Genomic DNA, 24,363 nt, shown 5'->3' on the forward strand with positions numbered 1-24,363 from the left:
GCTCTCCAGAAGCTGGCTTGCATTACTAAGTGCCATGATGTAGCCTGCCCTGGAGAATTACCATTTGAGAGGATAGGAGGCTGTGACAAGCCAGTGCTCAGATGACTTCTGCAGAGACCCACTGAGAGCATCTGGTTGGGTTTGGATGGATTCCCAGCAGGTCAGGGTCCCTACCATGCATGCACCAAACTGTACTGGACAGTCCCAGTGGCAGGAGGCAAAGCAATTCGTACTCACCTGCAAGAATTACCTGTGTGACCTGGTGTTACCTGTGTGACCTGGTGTAGGGATCCTGCTTTGGCAGGGGGGTTGGACTCGATGATCTCTGGAGGTCCCTTCCAACCCCTACGATTCTGTGATTCTGTGATTCTGTAATTATCCATTCCTCTGTCAAGATCTCCTTCATCAGCCTTTAAGATAATGTTATGCGTAGGATACAAGGGAAGAACTGCATTAGTGAGAGGAAAAAGGGGACATTCTGGGCTCGTGGATGCAGCCCAATTTCTCTGACATGGAGCTGCAGTGATTTATTCAAACTGGCGAGGTAGGCAGGGAGTTTCAGCCTGGGGGAGCATGGGGCAATGAGTAAGCTTCAATTTCTGCAGGGTGGAGCTCAGAATTCTTTTTTATATTATGCAAAATTTAAAATAGGAAAGAAACTGATTCACTCTTCCCAGCCCCAAGGAAGACATTCCTCAGGTTAGCATTAGGTGTGTCAACAAGGAGTGTGGTGGTGTACTAGAGGTCAGAAGTGATGTGAAGGAAGCAAACATGCACTCCCCAGGGAAGAATGCACTCCAGAAGACCTGAGGACCTGAGGACCACAGGGAGGTCCTAAGCAGGACCACAAAACCAAAGGACATCCCAAATTGAAGGAAGCCAAAGCGGAGGAAGACGATGGGGAGAGGAGCACTGGTTGTCCCGAAGAGTGGTGCTCAAGGGAAGATGTAAGTAGCAGTCAACTGCCAGGTACTGGTCTCCAAATAGATTCTTCTCTCGGCAGTCATGGTTCCCTTGAGCCAAGATCTGTGGTTGACCTGTGTCTCTGTGTTTATCCTGCCTTCCCTGCCTGAAGCAGAAGGAGATCCCTGAAGGGGGAAAGTGGAAAAGTGTTATTGTAGCCAGCCCCAGCTCACACCCTGCCTTGGAGGGAAAACACATTGTCTGTCTGCCATCCAAGTTTCCTCCCTTCCTGGGACTGGCTGCGTTGGCAACAACAAACAACAGCAACCAGACAGAGACCAGGAGCTTAAACAATGACCACGGCTCTGTGGCAGACGGAAGGACTTCATGACAAGATGTGTTGCTGGGTTGTTTTTCTTCTCTGAAATTTCCAACTCTTCTCTCCTTTTCTCCAAAAAACAGCACGTTATAAGGACCTCATCGTGGGCACACCAGTTGACCCCACCATCTCAGCCCCTCTTGCACATGAGCTCTCCAAAACCCTTCACTTATCTGCCTCAGGAGAGGTTCAGTTGGTAGCTGGCCCAGCAGTAGAGCTGTTACGCCTTTGCCCATCCAAAATCCTGCCCAGGATGGTGGCAGCAGGCAGGAGAAATGCCCTCTCAGTGTCACAGTGCAACAGGAAGAGATGATCTTGTCTTGGCCATGGGTCTGGTCTCCAGATCAGAGCTGTGTTTCTGGCTCTGAATAACTCATTTTGTCTCTTTCCATTTCTTTAAAGGTCAGAGTGGTGACACAAAGTACCACTTAGTGATTAATGGAGTTGAGCCCTTGCTCTTGTGACAATATGAATAAGAGTAATAATGCCTTTGGTTCCCAACACCCTCCCACCATCCTTCATCATCTCTGGCACTGTCATACCTGTTTCTCTTCTATTAAAAGGAGAACCACAGAAGTGAGCTATTCAGTAATAAGCTTTATGTGTCCCTAAAGCTGTTATCAATTTCCAAGCGAACACGTTTGCACCAGAGCCATCGTGGCAGAGAAGACACTGAAAAAACTCAGCATATGCTCAATGAGTGCCTGGCCAGTTGGCAATGAGTCACTTTCATACAGAGGTAGCTTTTAGGCATGTTATAATGCAATCCAAATGCTGAATCTTCCAGAAGTGGAACCAAACTTCCACTTCAAATCTGGTACAGAATCCTGTGCCTGGTAGTGTTGGATTATTTCTGGAAGGAGGGAAGAAGGATGCTGGGCTTTGCATGATTTTGCATGGAGATGCTGTTGCTCCCTTTCTCTACGCTTTCATCTATGTAATGAAGGGATGACTAGTTAATAAACCATTTCCCTCTGTGTCTGCTCCAGGCAAAAGGGAACACATCCCTGGTGTGGATTTTCCAGATCAAAGAGCAAATATTTGGATCCTGTCTCTGTTACCACTATCATTTTTTAATGCCATGGCAGAAGGCAGCAGGAACACACCTGCAAAGCCCTTAATTGCAGATTTACAGTAGTGCAGCAGGTAAGTAGGGAGATGGTTTAGGAGGCAATATTGGTGGAAGGTGGGCAGTTGGACTTGATGATCTCTTAGAGGTCTTTTCCAACCTTAATGATTCCATAATTCTATGATTCTCAGTGGAAAGCACTGCAAAGCACAATCTAGCATAGCCCAGAAATTTTCACAAGATCTGGAGCTGTGCAGGTGGCTGAAGCTACTTCTGCCCTGAGCAACTACCAGCATGCAAGACATTAATACCCAGCGTAGGCAGCCATACGACTTCTCCTCTTTTGCTTCATGGACTCGCCATGCCTGGCCTAAGAGAAGATTATGTCCCCCAAAAGCACATTGCATTAGGAGTGAACAGCATTGGCAATCTGCAGGAAGGAGTCCAATGAACAAGACTGTTTTCCTTCACGTGCACTGAGCTTCTTTAAACTCCAGACAGTCTGCCTCAAAGAATGCTGCCCCATCCCATCCTGCTGCTTGAAATTACCCGTTCTCACCTCTCCTGGCCACTGGCATGTCAAGTATGATGGGCCCCTGGTGTTCTCCTTACCTTCCCAGGGACAGTAGAGGATACAAAGGGTGTGATCTCAGCCTTTCCTGTCGCGCTCAGACTGATAGCAGAGAGATTAGAGGTGGAAAGAACACCTCTGAGGTCATCTCTGCCATCCCTGGGGGGCAATTCGGGATTGTTCCCTTGCATTTTATTATCTGCTGCTCTGTCCAGCTCAGCAGTAACATGACTCAGACCACGGCTCTCCCCAGAGCATCCCTGGGGGCGGCGAGTCGCAACCTTGTGTTTCTTACTGTCAGGAAACATTTCCTGATATTCAGCCTGAATTTTCCTTTCCTTAAATTCATTCTATTTACATCGATTCTCAGACCTCACCCTGGTCAACTTCTTCTCCTCAGAAGCTGATCCGAGAGCTCATTGGGCAGAGAATCTCATTTTTTGGTTCTCTGCAGGCCAAAATGCACTCCTGTGGGTGCCTGGTCTGCACTTGGGGTTCCCACATACAAAGGCAATAATAATCACTATAACTGAGAATAGGAAACATTGCCTTGGATGGGCTCCAGAGGCAGAAATGATAAAAATTCCCATGTGAGAACAGAGCCATAGCAGTCCATGGCTATGGTAATTCAGAAATATTAGCCAGAGAAGTCCACATATGCATGTGCATATATATTTGCAGAGACCTTCATCAGCTCCTTGGAATACAGTTCTAGGGAATCATTAAGGAGCAGTTGTGTGTTTTCCCATGAGTGAACTGTGGTTTGGATGCAGAAATTGCTTCTGTTCTGCATACTTTCGTGTTTCCAGCAATTAGCAAAAAGGCCTTACATCACAGCCCTGATTACAATGTCAGCATGCCATGAAGGACACTGGATGGCAAAGGCTGGGCATTCCCTGGGCAAACAGTGTCCAGCCAGGATCTACTATTCCTGTAATTGAAACCCAGGACTTCTTGCCTGTTCTGAAGTGTGGATTTGAAGAATGAGTGACTCCTTTCTTTTCTGTAACTATCTTTTGGGACAGTTCACATATCACCCCTCCTTGCCAATGTGTTCTTAAAAAAAAAAGTATATATAAATATATATATATATATCCTTCTTTTGGTTTGTCTCCACAAGCCATGATTTCTGATTCTCTTTGCTTCTTTCTGGCCACTCTCCATGGCTTTCTTACAGTGTAGCACCCAAGCCTAGACACAGATATCATTTCCAATGCAGGACAAGACATGGCTATGATATTACCTTAAAAGCTGCCTTATTCTTTACAGACTGAGGGTTGGGTTTGTATGCTTTAACATTACAACACTGTTGACTTAAGTTCAGCTTATGACCTTCACAGTTGCCCTGCAAATATCCTTTTGCAGCACCACTACCAACCCAGATCTCCCCATCTTTCTGTATATGAAGAATCACAGAATCATAAAGCTGGAGAAAACCTCTAAGATCACCAAGTCCAACCCCAACCCATCCCACCATGCCCACTGACCACATTCTTCAGTGCCACATCTCCACAGTTCTTGAACACCTCCAGGGATGGTGACTCCACCACTCTCTGGGCATCCTGTTCCAATGCTCGACCAGTCTTTTGGAGAAGAGATTTTTCCTAATAGCCAACCAGAACCTCCCCTGGTGCAACTTGAGGCCATCACCTCTCATCCTGTTGGAACTGAATATACAAAGTCTTGTCTCTGTCCAATTACATCTCTTTGTTGGTTTTGTTTTGTTTTTTTTTTTTTCCTTAAAAAAATCTTACTCCAATTTGATAAATTAATGTTGAGTTCTAATCTTGGTTTCCCATGTGCTCATAGTTTAGCCTACCTTCACTTTGTGAGGATAGTCTGTAGGCTAAAGATGATCATCCTGGTCATTAAGGAAGCACTGAATAGCCTCAACTTTTTCACAGTGCTGCTCCACACATCCTGCTAGCAGGACCACAAATTGGCATTTCAAGAACACTCCTTCAAAGGAATCTCCTTGAAACCTGCTATTTCACAGTTATGTCATTTGGACCACTTTATTTACGAGAATATCATGTGCAACAATGCAAAACACAGTACTAAAGCAGTGATGTGAGTGTTGCTGTGTACTGGATCCACTAGCCTGCCAACAACAGCAAATAGATTGGACAGAGATAGCCTGCTCCTGACACAACTGTGTTGTTGGTGCTCAGTATCTTCTTGCCTTCCATGTTCAGAAATGCTTTGTTTCCTTGCTTGTCCAAGGTTTTTTTCCAGGAGCTAAAACGAAATTAGTGGAGCCTTGACAACTCTTCACAGAATCACAGAATCACAGAATCGTAGGGGTTGGAAGGGACCTCCAGAGATCATCGAGTCCAACCCCCCTGCCAAAGCAGGATCCCTACACCAGGTCGCACAGGTAGGCGTCCAGGCGGGTCTTGAATATCTCCAGAGAAGGAGACTCCACAACCTCCCTGGGCAGCCTGTTCCAGTGCTCCGTCACCCTCACCGTAAAGAAGTTCTTGCGCACATTGGTGCGGAACTTCCTATGCTCCAGCTTCTGGCCATTTCCCCTTGTCCTGTCTCCGCACACTGCTGAAAAGAGTCTGGCCTCGCCACTTTGCCCCCCACACCTTAGATATTTATAGACCTGGATCAGGTCCCCTCTCAGTCTTCTCTTCTCAAGGCTAAACAGACCCAGCTCACTTAGCCTTTCCTCATAGGGGAGATGCTCCAGGCCCTTCACCATCTTTGTGGCTCTCCGCTGGACTCTTTCCAAGAGATCCCTGTCTTTTTTGTACTGGGGAGCCCAGAACTGGACACAGTACTCCAGATGAGGCCTTACCAGGGCAGAGTAGAGGGGGAGGATCACCTCCCTCGACCTGCTGGCCACGCTCCTTTTAATGCACCCCAGAATGCCATTGGCCTTTTTGGCCACAAGGGCACACTGCTGGCTCATGGCCAACCTGTCGTCCACCAGGACACCCAGGTCCCTCTCCACAGAGCTCCTCTCCAGCAGGTCATCCCCCAACCTGTACCGGTGCATGGAATTATTCCTCCCTAGGTGCAAGACTCTACACTTGCTTTTGTTAAACTTCATCTGGTTCCTTACTGCCCAGCTCTCCAGCCTGTCCAGGTCTCGCTGAATGGCAGCACAGCCTTCGGGCGTGTCAGCCAATCCTCCCAACTTCGTATCATCAGCAAACTTGCTGAGGGTGGCCACTACCCCCTCATCAAGGTCATTGATGAAGATGTTGAACAGGACCGGTCCCAGCACCGACCCCTGGGGAACACCGCTGGTTACAGGTCTCCAACCAGACTCTGCACCGCCAATGACAACCCTCTGTGCTCTGCCAGTCAGCCAGTTCTCAACCCACCTCACTGTCCACTCATCTATCCCGCACTTCCTCAGCTTCGTTATAAGGATGTCGTGGGAGACAGTGTCAAATGCCTTGCTGAAATCAAGGTAGACTACATCCACTGCTCTCCCCCCATCCACCCAGCCAGTGACAACATCATAGAAGGCTACCAGGTTGGTCAAGCACGACCTCCCCCTGGTGAACCCGTGCTGACTACTCCTGATAACCTCCTTTTCTTCCAGTTGTCTGGAGATGGCATCCAGCACAATCTGTTCCATCACCTTTCCAGGGACAGAGGTGAGGCTGACTGGCCTGTAATTACCTGGATCTTCCTTCTTGCCCTTTTTGAAGACCGGAGTGACATTGGCTATCCTCCAGTCTTCAGGCACCTCCCCCATTCTCCAAGACCTCTCAAAGATGATAGAGAGCGGTTCAGCAATCACCTCTGCCAGCTCCCTCAGCACCCGTGGATGCACCCCATCGGGTCCCATGGATTTATGAACATTGGTGTTGCCTAGGCGCTCTCGGACCGCCTCTTCCCTGACTAAAGGGAAGTCTTCCATTCCCCAGACCTTCTCACTAACCACCAGGGCCTGGGATTCCCGAGGGGGAGCTTTTTCACTGAAGACAGAAGCAAAGAAGGCGTTCAGTATCTCCGCCTTCTCAGCATCCCCCGTTACCAGAACACCCCCCTCACTTAGTAGGGGACCTACATTCTCCCTAGTCTTCCTTTTACTGTTAACATACTTAAAAAAACCTTTTTTATTATCCTTTACCACCTTTGCTAGATTCAATTCCAGGTGGGCTTTAGCCTTCCTCGTCGCATCCCTGCAGGCCCTGACAACATTTCTATATTCTTCCCGAGTGGTCAGACCCTTTTTCCACATTTCATGGACCTTCTTTTTCCCTTTGAGTTTGTGCATGAGCTCCTTGCTCATCCACACAGGTCTCCTGCCACCCTTTCCTGATTTCTTGCTCACAGGGACGCACCGATCCTGGGCTTGGAAGAAGAGCTGTTTAAATGCCAACCAGCTCTCACAGGCCCCCTTACCTTCTAACACCCTAGCCCACGGGATAGCTCCAAGTAGGTCCCGGAAGAGATCAAAGTTGGCTCTCCTAAAGTCCAGGGTAGCAATCCTACTTTTTGCTTTGCTCCTTCCACTCAAGATCTTGAACTCCACCATCTCGTGGTCACTACAACCCAAGCTACCCCCAACTTTTACTTCCTTAACAAACCCGTCCTTATTTGTGAGAATAAGGTCCAGTAACACCCCTCCCCTCGTTGGTTCCTCCACCATCTGCATCAGAAAGTTGTCTTCGACACATTGCAGGAACCGTCTGGACCGCGCATGCCTGGCCACGTTGCTTTTCCAGCAAATATCTGGATAATTGAAGTCCCCCATAAGCACTAGTGCCTGGGATTGCGACGCTACTTTCAGTTGCTTGTGGAAGGCCTCGTCAACCTCCTCCTCCTGATCAGGGGGCCTGTAGTACACACCCACAACGGTGTCACCCATACCAGCCTGCCCCTTGATTCTCACCCACAAGCTCTCCACTGCTACATCACCCTCCCCCAGGTGGGTGATATTGATATATGATGTACAGATAGGCATCAGCTTTGGCATTCCCAACATTCTAGTTGGTATGACACAGAAAATAATTAACTTAGGAGAAGAAAGAGGGAGAAACTGAAAATAAAATAAAAAAGAAACTAATGTGCATTTTCTTTCTTTAGAAGAAGTGGAGGTGAAGGGAGAGGGAGAATTTTTTTTCATAGATAATAAAAACAGGCTTCTTGAGCAGCTGAACAAACAAAAGAGGGTTTTCCAAGGATTTATGTCTCTTACTTGATTAACTTTTAGATAGAGTTATTGTAAAATGCTGTTATTTCTGCATGGATCTGTAACATTTCCTTCCTCTGTCTGTACTAGTCTTCCTTCTGCAGGGTTTTTAGCTAAAATCACATGAGATGCCATATAGGACTGCAGAAATTTCCTGTTGACATCCAAAGCAAACAAACTTCTATGTATGAACAAATTTGTGCGTGTGAACGAATGAGACAAATCTGTGATTGCGTGAATTTCACTTCTGGCCATTTACTTCTGGAGAACTTGGAGGATCTTATTTGTCATTGTTCCAAACACTGCTGAAATATGCCAGACTTCCACAACAGCAACTGTCTTGCAACTTTGCTAGAAAATTTAGGTTCTGTTTTCTCAGTGGAGCAAACACAACCGTGGGATGCTGCAAGTCCTCTGCTCCTGGCACAGAGGTGCTGTAGAGCACAGCACTTTGCAAGACCAACCTTTGCCAATCTTGACCTCCCACGGCTGCAGTTCAGGGGTATGGAGTTAGACCAGACCTTTAGACATGACAGTGATCAGCCTTCTGTAGCCAATTGATGTGTTGTGATTGCCCTACACACCCTGAATACTGGGGAATATTCTGAGCTAATGTTTTCATTTCAACATGGTTTTCTTGGCTTTAAATGCTGTTGGTGTACTGGAGCTACACAAACTATTTTGATATCCCTAGATTTTTGGCTTTGCCCTGACTTTGAGAAAGCACAACAGGCAACTTGACTCAAACTGAAAGCAATTAAGCAGTCATTCAAAAGAAAGAAAGTAGTGTGAGTGAACTTTGCACTGAGCCTGTCCTCCGAAGTGCTCTGATGTAATATAAGCTGCTTGCAGATTTTTGGCTGCTGCTTGCATGCGCTGCTATCTACTGCAAAACCTCAGATGGAAATAAAGCACCTGGGCCTGATTCCTTTTTTTTTCCAGTTTCCTGGAGTTTCATCTCCTACTTGCTGCAACCTGAAGCCAACTCTGCCACCAAATTGCAACCAATGTCTCCTCATTCTCCTTCTTCTCATTCTACAGTGGGATTTTGGGGGTAAACCCTGAGACTTGAGGATGTATAGTGATGACCCACTGCTCCTCCCAGACTTCACTGGGAGGGAACGTGGTTATGAATGAAAATGAGTCAAATCTGGGTTTCCTCAGCCTTGCTTTTGGGGTAGTGCTCAGAGGATGTTTTGATGCGAATATAAAAACAATCCAGGCTCAACAAAGCTGAGGAAACCCAGTGGTTGGGTTTGGGAAGGTGCCCAGGGACTAAGCTCCAGATAATATTCTTCACTCTTCTGTATTCATGGGATTTATGCTCCCTTGTTTGCTGCTCTGCAAAAGAAACAAAACTTACTCATGTTCTCCATCAAGTTTCCTGAATTTCTCCTATAATTTCCAGGAAACTGGGCAACTTGAATGGCTGAGTAACACTGCATGACTTTCCATGGCTCAGGCTGCAAGGTCACTTGGTGCTTCATGGAAGTTATGTGACTTGTGTCAAACAACTCCTGGAAAGAGAAGGCCTCTGTAAACAAACAGCCCTGTTGCTTGGACCAGCCATGGGTTCTCTGTGGCTTTAAGGCTTGATGGGAGGAAGAGTGTGAGAGGGAGAAGGGACTGAGATGGAAGTGTTACTTATTGATTCATAGAATCATAGAATCACAGAGTGGCTTAGATTGGAAGATACCTCAAAGATCATCTTGTCCCCTGTCCATAGGCAGGCTTGCCAACCACTAAATCAGGCTGCCCAGGATCCCATCCAACTTGGCCTTGAGGACATCCAGGGATGGAGCATTCACATCCTCTCAGGGCAGCCTGCTCCAGGGCCTCACTGGCACCACCAAAGTCATTCACCAAAGTGAATCAGAGATTTTGAGTGAAATCTGTTAGTTTAGAGCATGCCTCACATCAGTGGGCTGGAGACACTTGAACCATATGGAGATGCAGGAGTCTGGGCTGACCAGGTGATTAATAATGATTTTTAAATCACTTCTTTAAGAGTGCAAAAACTCTTTAGACCTCCTTTGCTGGAATCCTGAATTCTACTTCTGAGGTGCTGAGGTGCCTGGAGGTGCTTGAAGGTACCTCTGCCTTGACATGACTGTATATCCAGGAGTCTGTCACACAATCATAGAATGGTTTGGGCTGGAATGGACCTTAAAGATCATCCAGTTCCAACCCCCTTCCTATGTGCAGGTTGATACCACCAGATCAGGCTGCTCCATCCAAGCTGGCCTTGAGAGCATCCATGCTTGGGATGCCCACAGCTTCTCTGGGCAATGTGTTGTCCCTAACCTTCCTCTCTCTGATGAATCAGAGATGTGTGGTATCTCCCTGTGATCACCAGAACCATGTGTGAAAAAGCAACGCTTTCAATCTCTAGGATTTGCATCTTTTGTCTGGCTTAGAGGGTTGAAGGAAGTGCATGCTAGGGGTCTTGGATTTGTCCTTGCTGGCAATGCATCATTAAACTGGCAGAATCGGTGGCAGCACCTGCTGCCAAGACCCCTTTCAAATCCATGAACCTGACCACCACTACAAGACCCTCCCCTCCTGTATATTGTTGACTTTTTGTCCAGTTCAACAAAATGTGACTCATAAGGGGAAAATCACTCCTCCCCAAGAGACTCTTTTGCTGTCTGACAGTTTGTCTCACCATTGAGAAACATTTCCTGATAATTTCACTCAAAGTTTCCTCTGCTCCATTTTGGCTCATTCCTCCAAGATAACGATCTCACATTTATATATAGTATTGGAGCATTAAAATCCCACCTGACCAGCAGGGTGAGTGCCACTGAATAGCAATGAGATCCTGTAGAAAGACCCCCTCCCTTCCTGCTGTATCAGAGGAATGTGTAAGACTGAGGACCTCAATTTAAAAACACAAGAAATTAAATCCTATGTAAAATGAATGGACATATGCCTTGCTTGATCACGTAGCTGTGATCTACTAACACTCTGCAGGAATCTAGAGCAAGGAGTAAAGTAAAAGCATTTACAATCTACGTGAATTTCTGGTGGGAAATGGGGTGAGACGTGACATAGATCCAAGGAAAAAGACCATGTTGAGGAAGGCCATTTCCTGTAACTGGCAAGGTATTTCACAGCATTGTCCTTTCTTTTGTTTGGGACTATATATGGACTTTTCATTTCAGAGAAGCTTTTCTACTCCACTATCTCCAAGAGGAAAAAAACTGGATGGAAATGACCAGAGGAAAGAGTTATGGTTGAGTTGCCCTTGTGTAGAAGATACACACAGCAGTAAAGGAAAGGAGGTGTAAAAGATTAGTGGATACAGGCCTGACTCCTCTGCAGAGGGCATAAGAGCCACACAGGCTGCACTGAGATGCACTAAGGTGTATTTTTGAGTCATTTACAGCTCTGCGGGGACCATGATCAAACCCATTTTTATGTTTAGAAGGTATTTATCTGGGAGCACTTTCCTGGGACATCTCATAAGTACGTCTTCACTCCACCTGGCCTTTGCTAGGGTCAGAACAGGACACGTTACATCAACACGAATCAGCCTTTCCAGTGTAGTAGAAAGAATAATGTTTCAGGATGCTCAGTAGAATCGTCGATGGCAACTCTTTTCCCATGCAGGACAGGGACTGTCCTATGGGCACTCAGTACCTGTCCTATGGGCACTCAGTACCTGCACATGAGAAGGGGCACAGGCAAACACCTAGCTTTGGAGTCCCAGTATCACTGAATGTGCCCATGCCGTGATCTCAAGACAAATCAGATTGCTTTGCTGCAAACAGCTACAGCCTCCACTTGCTCTGCTCTTCCTTCTGCTCCCAGAGGGCTGCCAAATCTTGGTTAAATCATCACGTGGTCCAGCAAGATACCCGCTGTCCTTTCAATGTTATTCCTCTGAAACAGGTTTCTGCAGTGATTCCTTTTATTTGGTTTCATGGCATTTTCTCATCATCTGTCTGGCACTGATTGTCAGTATATTTCATTGATACATTATGCTGCTTTGGTTTACTCCATAAACAGAAAAACAAGAACAAACATGTGTGACAACCTCCACCCCCTTCAGGACCCTCCTCTGCATTGCAGAACTGCTGAGCAGACTAAAGACTGTAAAATGTGTTTTGTTAGAGGTGGAAAGAGGGAGAGGGTAGGTTTGGTTTGAGGCTTCTTTGCTTCCTGTCTGTCTTTTGGCTTCTAAAGAAAAGACATCCAAAAAACCGTTCAACAAAACTTGAATTCACCCTGGATTAAGCTGAAGTGCAAACTTTCATTTTGGTTCAATGAAGCAAAACAAAACTGTCTGATTCAGAAATGTCAAAACATTATGTTTTTCTCTGAAGTATTTCAGAGCCAATATGTTTCCCCTCTTTTCCATGAAAAAGTTAAATATTTGCATACAGAACATATTTCTGTGTAATCTCACATATGGAGGGAGCAAAAGTTTAAATTTTGTCATAACAGAATTTCTTACGGGAGAGGAGTTCCTGATTCTGTCCCCAGCTGAAACAAACCATATGATTTCCTTAATAATTAATCACCCTCCTCCTAGACAGAAAGGTGCAGTGACTTAGCCAATATTCTCAGGATTAGACCCACTTTTTGACTGGTAAATATATTGGAGCTTTGGAACACAGGCAAAGCTTTCAGCTTCCAATGCAATTCAAATATATCAATGATAACTAAAAGCAGTAGGAGAGTACCAGAACCTATGACTGAACTCATCTTCTCAAGCCTCTAGCCTAAAGCAGTGCAGAGCTTTGTTATCCAGACCTCAGTATCTGTTGTTGCTGACTGTGCACTGGAGGTCCTTGGATGCACGTGATGATATTTGGATCCATAATCCAACAGTAAATATCTTAACAGGACCAAAGAATATCAACTGACTGTCAAAGAGTAGGGCAGGGATTTCAAAATCAGTTTCTCATGCACATGATCTGGAATATGTATTTGGACAAGACTGACCAATATTTAATCCCATGGGTTGGGGTTATCAGTTTGAAGTTACCTACTGGAGTCACAGCAATTCCCAGTAAATTAAGCTTCTGTTCTGCCTAGTGGGGTGGAACTATAAATATTCCATGTGTTCTCCTTTCAAGTCGGAAGAGTGATGGGTCATGGATCACAATATCTGGCCACTTGCTGGTAGAATAGGCAACATTCATCAGCTGTCAGATGTAGTTTTTTAATTTTCTGCCAGCAGTGTCCATCTTTCCCTCCTCATTGCAGTCCTGGAACAAAGCCAGTGGAGAAAAGGTTGGTTTGTTGGATGGAAGCATCGTCACTTGGTACTCTCAGGACAGTGCAGGAAGAGTGGTTAAATCTGCAGGAGCTAGCAGGGACATGGGAGTTCAAGGCAAGGTAGTAGAAGCAGCAGCGTAAAGTGACATCAGCTAATTCGGTTTTATGGTTTTCTAAATAAAGTTTGGCAGCATTAGGTTGCACTCCTTCACAATTACTACAACCAGTGCCTTGTTGTGTCTACGTTGGGCTCCCATTCTCTAACCAGTGGCCTTTTTGGAACATTTTAGACTCAGATTTGGCTCAGTGCCTAGAGAAGATACAAATCATGACACCAGAACACAGCTGAGCCCCAGCGGAATCATCCTCCAGACAAGAGCAAACTATGACTTCATCTTACAGCTGTTGCTCTCTGTTTGCAAGCAACCCAGGCAGTTACATCCTACAAATACAGGTCTTGCTCAAGCCAGAAAAGAGGGAAGTTTGTTCTTTAAGATCCCACTTGGCTTCCGGAGCTTCATTCTAGCAGTTGTGGGCATTTGCCTTTTTTTGTTGTTGTTGTTACCATTTCCAAAAACATCCCTGCTTGCAAACAAGCATTTTATTGCAGGTCAATCACTGGAGCTACTGGGCAATTCAAAACAAGATCTACAGAAGTCAGCTGAAACCTGTGTTAAGTCTGGATTGACTTTTGTAGGCATTTTTGTATTAGTTAAGAATAAATGGAGTTTGAATTAAGATCCACGCTAGGTATCTTGGTAACTGCATATGGACCTAATGCAAATGAATCTGGTTGAAATTCAGATGCTCTTCTTTAGAATAAATTACCTAGGCTCTATCCTTGCTAGCGTTCTCGCATCCCTTTCAGTTATTGCCAAGCACATTGGGATTCAACTCATTGATTGAGTCTTTTAGCCATACAGTTAAAATTATCTGCTTAAACTGTTTAAACTTATACCACATCCCAATGGTGGTTCTTAGGGTTCACTGATGAACCACAAGAAACTCATCTCAAAGGAGATCACAACACCTTCATATGAGAATGCTGTTTTATTCAAAGACAGGAATTTGGGAGACTGCACATGGCACTGCAATTTCTTTAACTGGCATTTAATCTACACAGTGGCACAGCTGTGATTCCTCGAGTTCTGTCTTGAAAGACATGGTGACATTTCCTGACAATGAAATGAGGTCAGGAAATAGAAGGGAGGTGTATATTTTTGGCCATGTTTGGGACAGCAAGAAGAAAATGTAGTGATGATGAAAGATACACAGCTTCAGCCCAACTCCAGAGGGGCTGAATTGCCTGGGTTCTGACCATACCAGTTCTGTGTATACTGCAGTTATACACTTGGAAACTGCCAAAGTCTGATACCTTGACAGTCTCTACCTCTGTCTCATGGGATTAAGATGCAAAAGGAATGCTGAGATTATTCCTGACACCTTCTGAGACGTTCCTGCTGTGACCAAATTTATATTGCATTTTGTACATCTCATCGTAGAATGTAGGATATCCTGAGTTGGAAGGGACCCATAAAGTTCATAAGGATCATCGAGTCATCAATTAGGAGAGATGATAAACTGGACATTTGCAGCACGTGTTCTCACTGTGACCACCTGTTAGTGGTTCATTCTGATGTGAAAGAATACCCTCATCATCAACACCGTGATGTATGACTAAGTCAAGGCAAATCCAGCTTTGATGTAGTGGACTCTCTTCGCGTGCCAAACCAATGCATTGTAATTCTTGCAGAGTATCTCTTAACTTCAACAGGCAAAGTCTAAGTGTCTGTGAAATGCACTTCCATATCTCTTCAGAACACAGCTGGATATTGTAATGCTTTCAGATATTTGTTGCTCCAATCAGTGCTCTCTACTACCTCCCTGGCCTGCTCTGTGTGTTTTCATGGTGCTGAGCTGCACTGTCAGATGGCTGCTTTGCCCCCCAGTCTCCCTCCTCACCTGTTCCTCTGCGTGCAGCTGGGACCCATTACCAATGCACTTGGTTGGAGGCCAAGAGCCTGTTTGATATAGAGCTACGGGCTCCTGGGCACACTGATTCCCAAGTGAGAGTTTTATTTGAAAAGCTCATGGCACTTCTGTGTTATTAGAAGCATTTTCCTGGCACGGTGCCCTTTATTCTTTCTCTGCTAGTGCTACTGAGAAGATGAAATGTTAGCATAATATTAGCAACAATCAGCTCCTATTTTTTTCACCACTGGGTCTCAAAACGGTTTCCAAATGATTTCATCATTCCCAGTTCACAGTTCAGGAAACTGAGGCAGAGAAAGGAGAGGATTTGTCAAATGTACAACAGTCCTGGGATGCAGAAACCTTGTCTGTCTGTGCACTTGTCCCAGGATCACTTTCCAGGAGTAAGCATCTTCCCACTTCACAGCTGTAGCTCTCATCAGCATCAAGGCAGACCTCAAAAGGAAAGAATCATAGAATCGTTAAGGTTGGAGAAGGCCTCTAAGATCTCCAACAGAATCACAGAATCACAGAATGGCCAGGGTTGGAAGGGACCTCAAGGATCATGAATCTCCAACCCCTCTGCTACATGCAGGGCCACCAACCTCCATATTTAATGCTAGACCAGGTTGCCCAGGGCCCCATCCAGTCTGGCCTTGTACACCTCCAGGGACTCAACCCATCCATCCCAACCCCAACCCCAACCCATCCCACCATGCCCACTGACCATGTCCATCAGTGCCACATCTCTATGGTTCTTGAGCAACTCCAGGGATGGTGACTCCACAACCTCCTTGGGATGCCTGTTCCAGGGCCGGACCACTCTTTCTGAGAAGAAACTTTCCCTGCTATCCAACCTGAACCTCCCCTGGTGCAACTGGAGGCCATTACATTAGAAGATACAAGAGAGGCCCCATTGTGGTCTTAGTTAAACTGTACATGCTGCTCCTGCTCGTGCTGGGACTGAGGCAAATTCTGGCCAACAAGAACTTTCTCTTTACTTCCTGGTTAATATGCCAGAGATATGTGCAGACTTCTTGCTTTGTTTTTCTTAAGAGAGATCTGGGATGTTCTATGAGAAATGAGACAAAAGAAACAACTAGCAATTCACAGGTTGATCTATCAGGGCTTGACCTCTCTCACAGGTCAAGAGTGAAGAATTGGGTTGCATCGAGATAACTTTCTGTAGGCTCTGGATTCATCCTACCTCATTCAGTTCTTGCCTGCAATGCTTATACTGGTGCTTACTTCTTCTGGTCTCTCCTGATGGCCAGAGCAGAGGATTGTTCCAAAGAACAATTCTGATATCAGAAGATAGGGAGCACTGGAAAGCTAGTAGTAACCTCATGCTCTTATATTTTTGACAGAAGGTCAACCCAGATGTTCAACTTTAGTCTGCACAAGTCTGACTTAATGCCAGAAATGCCATCATTTTCCATTTCAGCCATAGATCAATGACAGAAGGTCACTCAAACTCTTATCATGCTGCGGAAGAAGCCTGGGGACGTGTTTTTCCCCTTGGGTAGACCCTCCTGCTTTGTCTCAGGGCTGAATTCCTTGCTGCTATGGTGGAAGAAAGGCACAAAAGATGGAGATTGTTCTCCTGGGCCCAGGAAAGCAGTGAGCAGAGAACGTGAACGCACACACTGTGTGTGGCCTCCAGCATCCTCGTCTCCAGAAAGAGCGTGGCACAAAGTCCAAGCATGGGGCTCAGCACCAGGAAATGTGGAGTTCGCACTGACCGTGCTTTGGCCTTGGGTGAGCAGCTACAACGTGATTCCTTTCCATTTCCCCATCTGCAAAAAAGTATGAAAAATACTTACCCCATATGGAGGATTAAATGTTTAGGAGGGAATCCAAACTCCACTGAAGTCAATGGCAACTGTCCCAGCATTTCACCAGGAAAAAATTTTTTTAAGTGCTAAGTGTTCTCGTTTTGTAGTTTTGCATATGAAAGAGAAATTCTGTTTTGGAGAGTTTCTGCTACCTCCCCGAATTTGAGAGCTCTGGTCACATCAGTCTATCTCCTGCTATCTCAAGAGCAATCTCTCTTCATCTTTCATTTTATAGTTTGATATGGACTAAAACCAAAACCACAAATCAGAACATTCCTGAGTGTTAGGACTGTTTGAACTTCAGTCTGGATCTGCATTTGCAAATGTGCTTTATCTTTATAACACTGGCCAAGCAAAATCCCCCATCTGGGTACTTTCAACGTGGGGAGGGTCTGCACATAAATTTTGTAGTGTGAGTCCTAATCTCATCTCACTGATGCATTCTCCTGTTTGGCTGCTTATCTGTCTATCTACCCAGGACATCAGTTTTAAATGTGCAATCTTTGGTCTTCTGCAAGGGGAGAGGGAGAAGAGGTCTATGGACTATTGCTAACTTTGAAAAACGTGACCAAGAACTTGAAGGCTTGCTAGAAGAAAGCTTGGATTTACTATATGTAGGATTATCCTTCCACTGGAAGGTTTTAGGGGCTCTGCGTATCACGACAATAAGAAAGGTTAAAAAACTCTTGACTAACACTGTCTTTTCACTAGTATTTTGTAGTTTAGTGACTGGTCAACATCACTAGCTTTCCTTGATTCCTGTGTTGTTTGTGGGCATATAGTATCACCCAGTGGTAGAAACCAGCCTGGTTAAAAATCCTGCTGATGCTGCTGTTAGCAGCTGTATGCAAGGCCAGCATCAGATCCTACTTGAGTAGTGTCAAAGCCTTCAAAACCTTTCTTTTTCTTTCTTTCTTTTTTTTTTTTTTTCAAGTGAGGGGAGAGCAACCAAAAGGGAATTAGGCCTTCTGCTTCCTTAGCCTGTTCCTGCTATATCCACTTGTGCACCTCTCTCCCATCCATACCCATTTGCACTCACAAAAGCCCACGCGCACATTTGTGCCTATGCGTGCACGCACAAACACTTGAGTTCTGTTGTGTAATGCACGGGGTAGGTCAAGCAGGAGGATATTTTGGTAGCCAGGGATGGATAACAAGTTCTAACAAGCCCATCCACATGTGTTAAGATTAGAGTGCAGACATCAGCCATGACTCAACAGGATATGCTGGGCCAATGCCAGGACCAGAATGCTGTTACTGGCCTTCTGAGTCATTGGCAGGGAAAGAAAAAAGAAAAAAAAAAAGAGTCCTCCATCGCCAGCATTCTCCATCTGTTTTTAACTTGGTGATTCTTTTGGAAGGTAGGTGAACTATTTGGTTTGCTTTAGCTACACAAACATCTTGGCAGGTCGGCGCTGGGACACGCACAGGGCTATGAGTGCAGCCCAATGGGGACGCAGGACAGGCTCTGTGATTTGGATGTTTGGCTATGCAAGGCCTGCCAGGAGAGGGGAAGAGGCTGCTGATGAGGCTGGTGACCCCGTGCCTGCTGGAGGTGAGGTGGCTGGAAGGCAGGTGAGGACAGATGACTTGGTACCACCTAGACTGAAGAGAGGTGCTGATGGAGGAATCTGTTTTCTAGCATGGTGCAATGGGAGCTGTTGTACCTGGGAGGGCTCTGTCTGAAAGGAAAAAGATGTTTCCTTTCTGCACTGGCAGCTTTTTCAATTTCATCTTGAGAATGCACAAGTCAAACCCAGGTCATTTCTTCTCCTTGGTCTTTTTCAAGTCACTCTGGGCCAGCCAGTGCCCTACACATTCCCCCCTTGGTGACCTCATGCATCCTCCAGATCTTACACGGTATCTCCTAGGGGGGCTCTCCAGCTTTTCCCTGGCCACATCTATTTTTTCCCTTCAGCCAGCTTAGCATCTAGTAGCAGAGCATAGTTTGTCGTTCTGGATGTCCATTTTGTTTGAAGCAGTGAAGCTTTCTTGTAGGGCTGCCTACAAGAAGCAACATGGAGGACGGATCGTGCAAGGATCTGGAAACAAAGCTGTATTGAAATTTTTATGGCAAAACCCATCTAGATACAAGGAAAGAAAGCCTGGAAATGGTGATGTTATTCTTCCCAAAATATCCATCACAGGATCACTAAGCTGGCTCTGACACATAGCAGTTTCTTTAAGAGAGGTCACTAAAGCAAGCAAATATGTGTCCTACAATTATAGCCCAAATATATCTGATTCTCCTGGCCCAGACAGCAAATTGATAGCCAAGCAGTAAAAAATTAAAAAAAAAAAAGATTTAAAAAAGCAGATTATATTTAAAGGAGTTATGTGCAAGGACTGTGTCTGAGCAAGATTGACTGCTTGGATAAATGTCAAATGGAGAATAGCTGCTCAGGTCTCCATTCTGCAGAGAAACTTTGAGGGAGTTAAGGTGGATTACAAACTGATCATAAATCAAGAAATTCCTGCTCTTGTAAAAAAATATTAGTATTGTTCTACAGAGTGCAGCAGGAATATAACCTTCTATTGGAAGGAATGGTTCTGCTCCAGTCAGTATTGGCTAATCCATTTTAAGAAAGATATGGACCAACTGGAGAGTCCATCTGGAGCGAGAGCAGGATGATGAGAGGGCTGATCTGTAAGGAGAGACCAAATGAGCTTAATCCAAAGAGAAAGGTCAAGGAAGAACTCAACAACAAACTTAAAATAAATATGAGACTATGGGAAAAAAAAGTGCAAAGGTTGAATGTAAACGTGAGTTAGAGAATAGGACCATCTATTAACTTAGAGTGTTAATAAACAGAAAGGGCACAAACTTTTTTTCACAGGCAGATGGGATGAGCAGGAACAATTCTAAACTAAAAAAAGGGGAGATTTAGTTTAGATGTGATGAAGAAATTCTTTACTTAGAAGGTGGTGAGGTCCTGGCACAGTCTGGGTGCCCCATCACTGAAGGTGCCCGAGGCCATGGATGGAACCCTGGAAAGCCTGAGCTGATAGGGGCAACCACTCCATAGAAGGGGCTGGAACTAGATGAACTTCCATTCTAGGATTCTATTTTCTTAAGAGAAAAGTGGCAAAACACTGGAATATGATTCTGGCAGAAGGGTTGGCATCCCCATCACTCCATCCATTAAGTGAATGCTGAAGCCACATCTACCAAAAATGCCATGGAATGCAGAGAGTGGACTGGTAGATCTTACCACATCCCTTCCAGACATTTGAATCTCATGTAAAAAGGAATACTAGGAAAGGAGTAAGAGAAACAAATTACTTAGAAAAGGAGGAAGAATTAGAAATGGGAGACACGGCATGAAATCAAGTAATTGAAAACAGGCATGGCAGAAATAAAAGTTCCTCAACCTAAAGAGCTGTGGAACAGCTTGCGGAGGACAGCAGTGGAAGCCCTTGGACTTGAGTCATTCAGAAGTCCTGGGGGAGTTACACAGTAGGGAACAGCTTCATATTGGTCAAGGGTGAACTGACAAAACGACCTAATTAGTCTTTTCCCGATCTTCTTTTTATGACTCCATAGAATGCCTTAATGAGGACAGTGGGATTTGGGCTTCCTTTAGGAAGCCAATTAAAACATTACAAGCCACCACATGACAACAGCAGTCAGCATGAGAAACAGCCACCTCCCTTGTCAATGGATTTTCATTCCAAGTAATCCCCAGAAATTCAGTTTATTGCTGATGACTCTTGGAAAGAATTGGAAGAACAGTCACACTACTCTGAAAATCACTTGCAATGCAGGAGATACAGGAATTACTCTCTTGAATGACACCAGCCAACTACTTAGTCTCACTGAGTGCCATTTACTGTAACAGCTACTTCCACCAAAGAAGCCAGAGCGTGACTGATGTTCCAATATGAAGTCTTCCTGGTAAGAACTGTATTTTTCTCAAAGACTGGGCTCGCTCATTGGTTGCTGCAATGATGCTTCTGAAAATCAGCTTTGCTTCTGGTTAGTATCTCAATGTTTCTAGTGTACCCAGTTCATATGGAAATACAAGGTGAAATAATATGTAAGAGAAACAGCCAATAATCCCCATGTCATTATCAGGAACATCCAACTCTATTTATGTGAAAGAATGCCTGGCAGCCAGCAGTTAGTAATGATTTATTTCCACTGTTTTCCAGGCCCCAACACAAAGTATTCATGCACTTTTCAAATACGGGTGCCAAGCTGACTCTGAGCTTTCATAGTTTCCTGGAGTTTTATCACTGAAGGGGAAAAGCCACTTAGTCTTCATTTAAAGCCCTGAATGATAAAGCATTCTAACTTCCAGAAACGTTCTGTTACCTCTCCTCATTTTTGCCATAATTAATGGAGCTCTTGATGCTTGGAAAATATAAAACTGTTCTACAGCTTCAGCAATGCACATGGAAACTAAAACCATACAGCATCTACTGGCAGACTCCATGGTGAATTTGACCCTAAGTTCAGTACAATGACAGAGACCTTTCTTTTCTTATGAAGTGGGAGGAAGCTGTGCATAGTGTTAACCACGCCCTGTCCTTGTGGGCCATTGATTATGGAAAATAACACAACTAGTTCACTAGAATCATAAAACTGTAGACTATTCTGAGTTGCAAGCACTAGTTCCATATGATCCCCATCCTGTAGAAGGCTTTGATTATGGGCGACACTGCAGGATTTGGTAGAAACTATGATTCACAACATGGAGACATCTTCATTTTGAGTATTACTATTAATCATCAATAAAGATAAACAGCCCTTGTTAGCAGGTCCTACACTGCTTCCAACTGATATGTGGTTTCCTCTTGCACATAGACCTCCATGACCTTCTGGATGTGATGATGATTCAAATAGCACTGAGATTCCTGAATCCATCCTAAACCACCACAATCAGACTGAGCAGCACACTGCTGTGGTGGCATACCAACCTGAGCTCCCAAAGCAATGTATCTGCTTGACAGGATATTTGTCCTGGATGTAGAGGGAGGATAGCTGTGCTGTTTCCAGCTGATACGTCTCAGAAGTACCAGGTAGCTGAATGGGGCAGCAGTAACCAATAAAATTCTAACATAACTGTCAGTACAATTCTCTTCTATGGCATCTCTTCCTGTTTTAGTTCTTCTTGATGAATGTAGCTGGCCCTAAATGGCAAGGTCTTGGATCCAGGCCATCACATGGAACCAGCTTGGTACTTCCAGCTAATGAGGGATGTTCCTTTCCAGGAATGATGCGACTGAATAAAGCAAAAACTGCCTTATTTATTTATGAAAAAAAATAAAATAAATCCAAAAAAGACAAATAAAAAACTCCTGTAACTGAACATGCTTTAACTAAGATACATGCTAATTCTACACCTCTCTTTGACTGACCATTATTTTCCTGAGTACTCCCGTGTAGATACAGACTTTATACAGATAAAACTGAAGTGGTTTCAGAGCACAGCTCTCTTTCAAGTTGACTTGTATGTCTATATCACTTGCAGTTGTGTTTGACCTACCTCTTAAGAGGGTACATTCATAACATTGAAGGGATTCAGACCACCTACTATCTGAGCTTACTTCTCTGTACAGTCAGTAGAGAGACGCAGGGAATGAAAGCACCTCATTTATTACAGATGTTTCGAGTAAGCAACATGACCCCCTCCCTCCCCTGACTGAACAGGCAAGGAGCCAGGCTCTGGCAAACCTAAGAAGGAGGTGATCTGCGTGGCTTATGCTTCTCCTGAGCTTGGACATGTTGGTAGGCATCTAAGCCACGTTGGTGGTTAGGGTGTAATTCTGCAGAGGAACAGGGCAGCCTGCTCTCCAACTGCAGTGATCAGAGAAAAGTAGGCATTCCCAGCACAGGTTTCTAAATTTTTCTCACCTTCACTTGATAAGATTGATTAATATTTAGAGTTTCTTCTTTCTCCCCACGTCTTATACTCATGAGCTGTGGATGACTGTCTTCACTAAATGACAAGATGTAGAAAACTGGAGTTAAGGTGAGTTGAGGCTCCCACACTCCAACCTCAATTTGTTTTCAACACTGCAATAAGCGGTCTAGATGCAGCCCTTAGGCACTTTCTACTTTAGACCTCTTCCTGCTTCAAAATTATTGCAAATTTATGGTTTTGTCAGTCAAGCAGGGGGAGGAAAAATGTGATGTACGAGTATCTGGTCTTATGCAGGCCAAAAGACTTTGCTTCCTAAATGGGAAACATCTCTCTTTCAAGTGACTGTCCCACACTCCTACAACAGGGCAAAGAACCAAACAAGCACTGCTCTGTTTTCTTTCTCACTGTGGATTGAATTTTTAGGGCTTGTGAAAGGTGCCAGAAAGACAGCCCTACAGATTGAATTACTCTGTGTATGCACAGACCAGGTAACGTGCCAACAGCCAGAGCGTTAGCTTTCTTTTTTTAGTTTCCTGCCAAAGGGGTTTGATTTTGACCTGGAGAAAGCAGCTGAGGGACAGAAGGCAGCTTATTCCACTTGATTCCTTGGCTTCTCTGTTGAGACTGGGAAGCAAATTGCCAATGAAAGGTAGCTGTAGGTTTGCTCCAGACAAATTCTGGCAACTCACGTGGGGGTGATTTAAGAGGTTGCCACCTCACACTCTCTGCTGGCTATTTTGCAAGGTTGGCAGAATCAAAGCGCCTTCTCAATGGTGGTTTGAGTTATGGAGCTGCTCTACAAGCCCCACAGGTGGAGGAGTCTGTGTGGGTTTGAACTTTTAAAAATCATTTAGTCCAACCTCCCTGCAATGTGCATCTTCCAACTGGACCAGGTTTCCTACAGCCCCATCCAGCTTGGACTTGAGCACCTCCAGGGATGGGGCATCTACACTTTTATGGGCAGCCAGCACCCGTGCCTCACCACCTTCTGAGTAAAGAATTATTCCTCTGCACTCTGTGATTGAGTCCTCAATTTCCTGTAGGCATTTTAAATACAGAAGGCTCCAATGTTGTCTCCCTGGAGCTTACATTTGTGCTTAGGCTTCCCAGGACCTTCCATCATTCCTACCAGTCCTGTGTGTGCATATTTGGCATATCCCATATTCTCAGCTAAGACTGGACATGGTGTAGGTCATTACGTCACAACTCCCGTTACCTGCACACCCACACTTGTCATACCTTCCCATGCATAAGCACTCAGACATTGATTCATTAATCAAGCACTTTCTTGTCTGGGCTGGGAAGAAAGGACAAAAGAAAAAGTACCAGTCACTTCCTGAGCTGTTTGTTGTTGTGGTTACCACCCAATTGGTTTCCAACCATG

Source organism: Phasianus colchicus, chromosome 4 (assembly GCF_987193195.1).
Source record: "Phasianus colchicus chromosome 4, bPhaCol1.hap1.1, whole genome shotgun sequence".
Lineage (NCBI taxonomy): Eukaryota > Metazoa > Chordata > Aves > Galliformes > Phasianidae > Phasianus > Phasianus colchicus.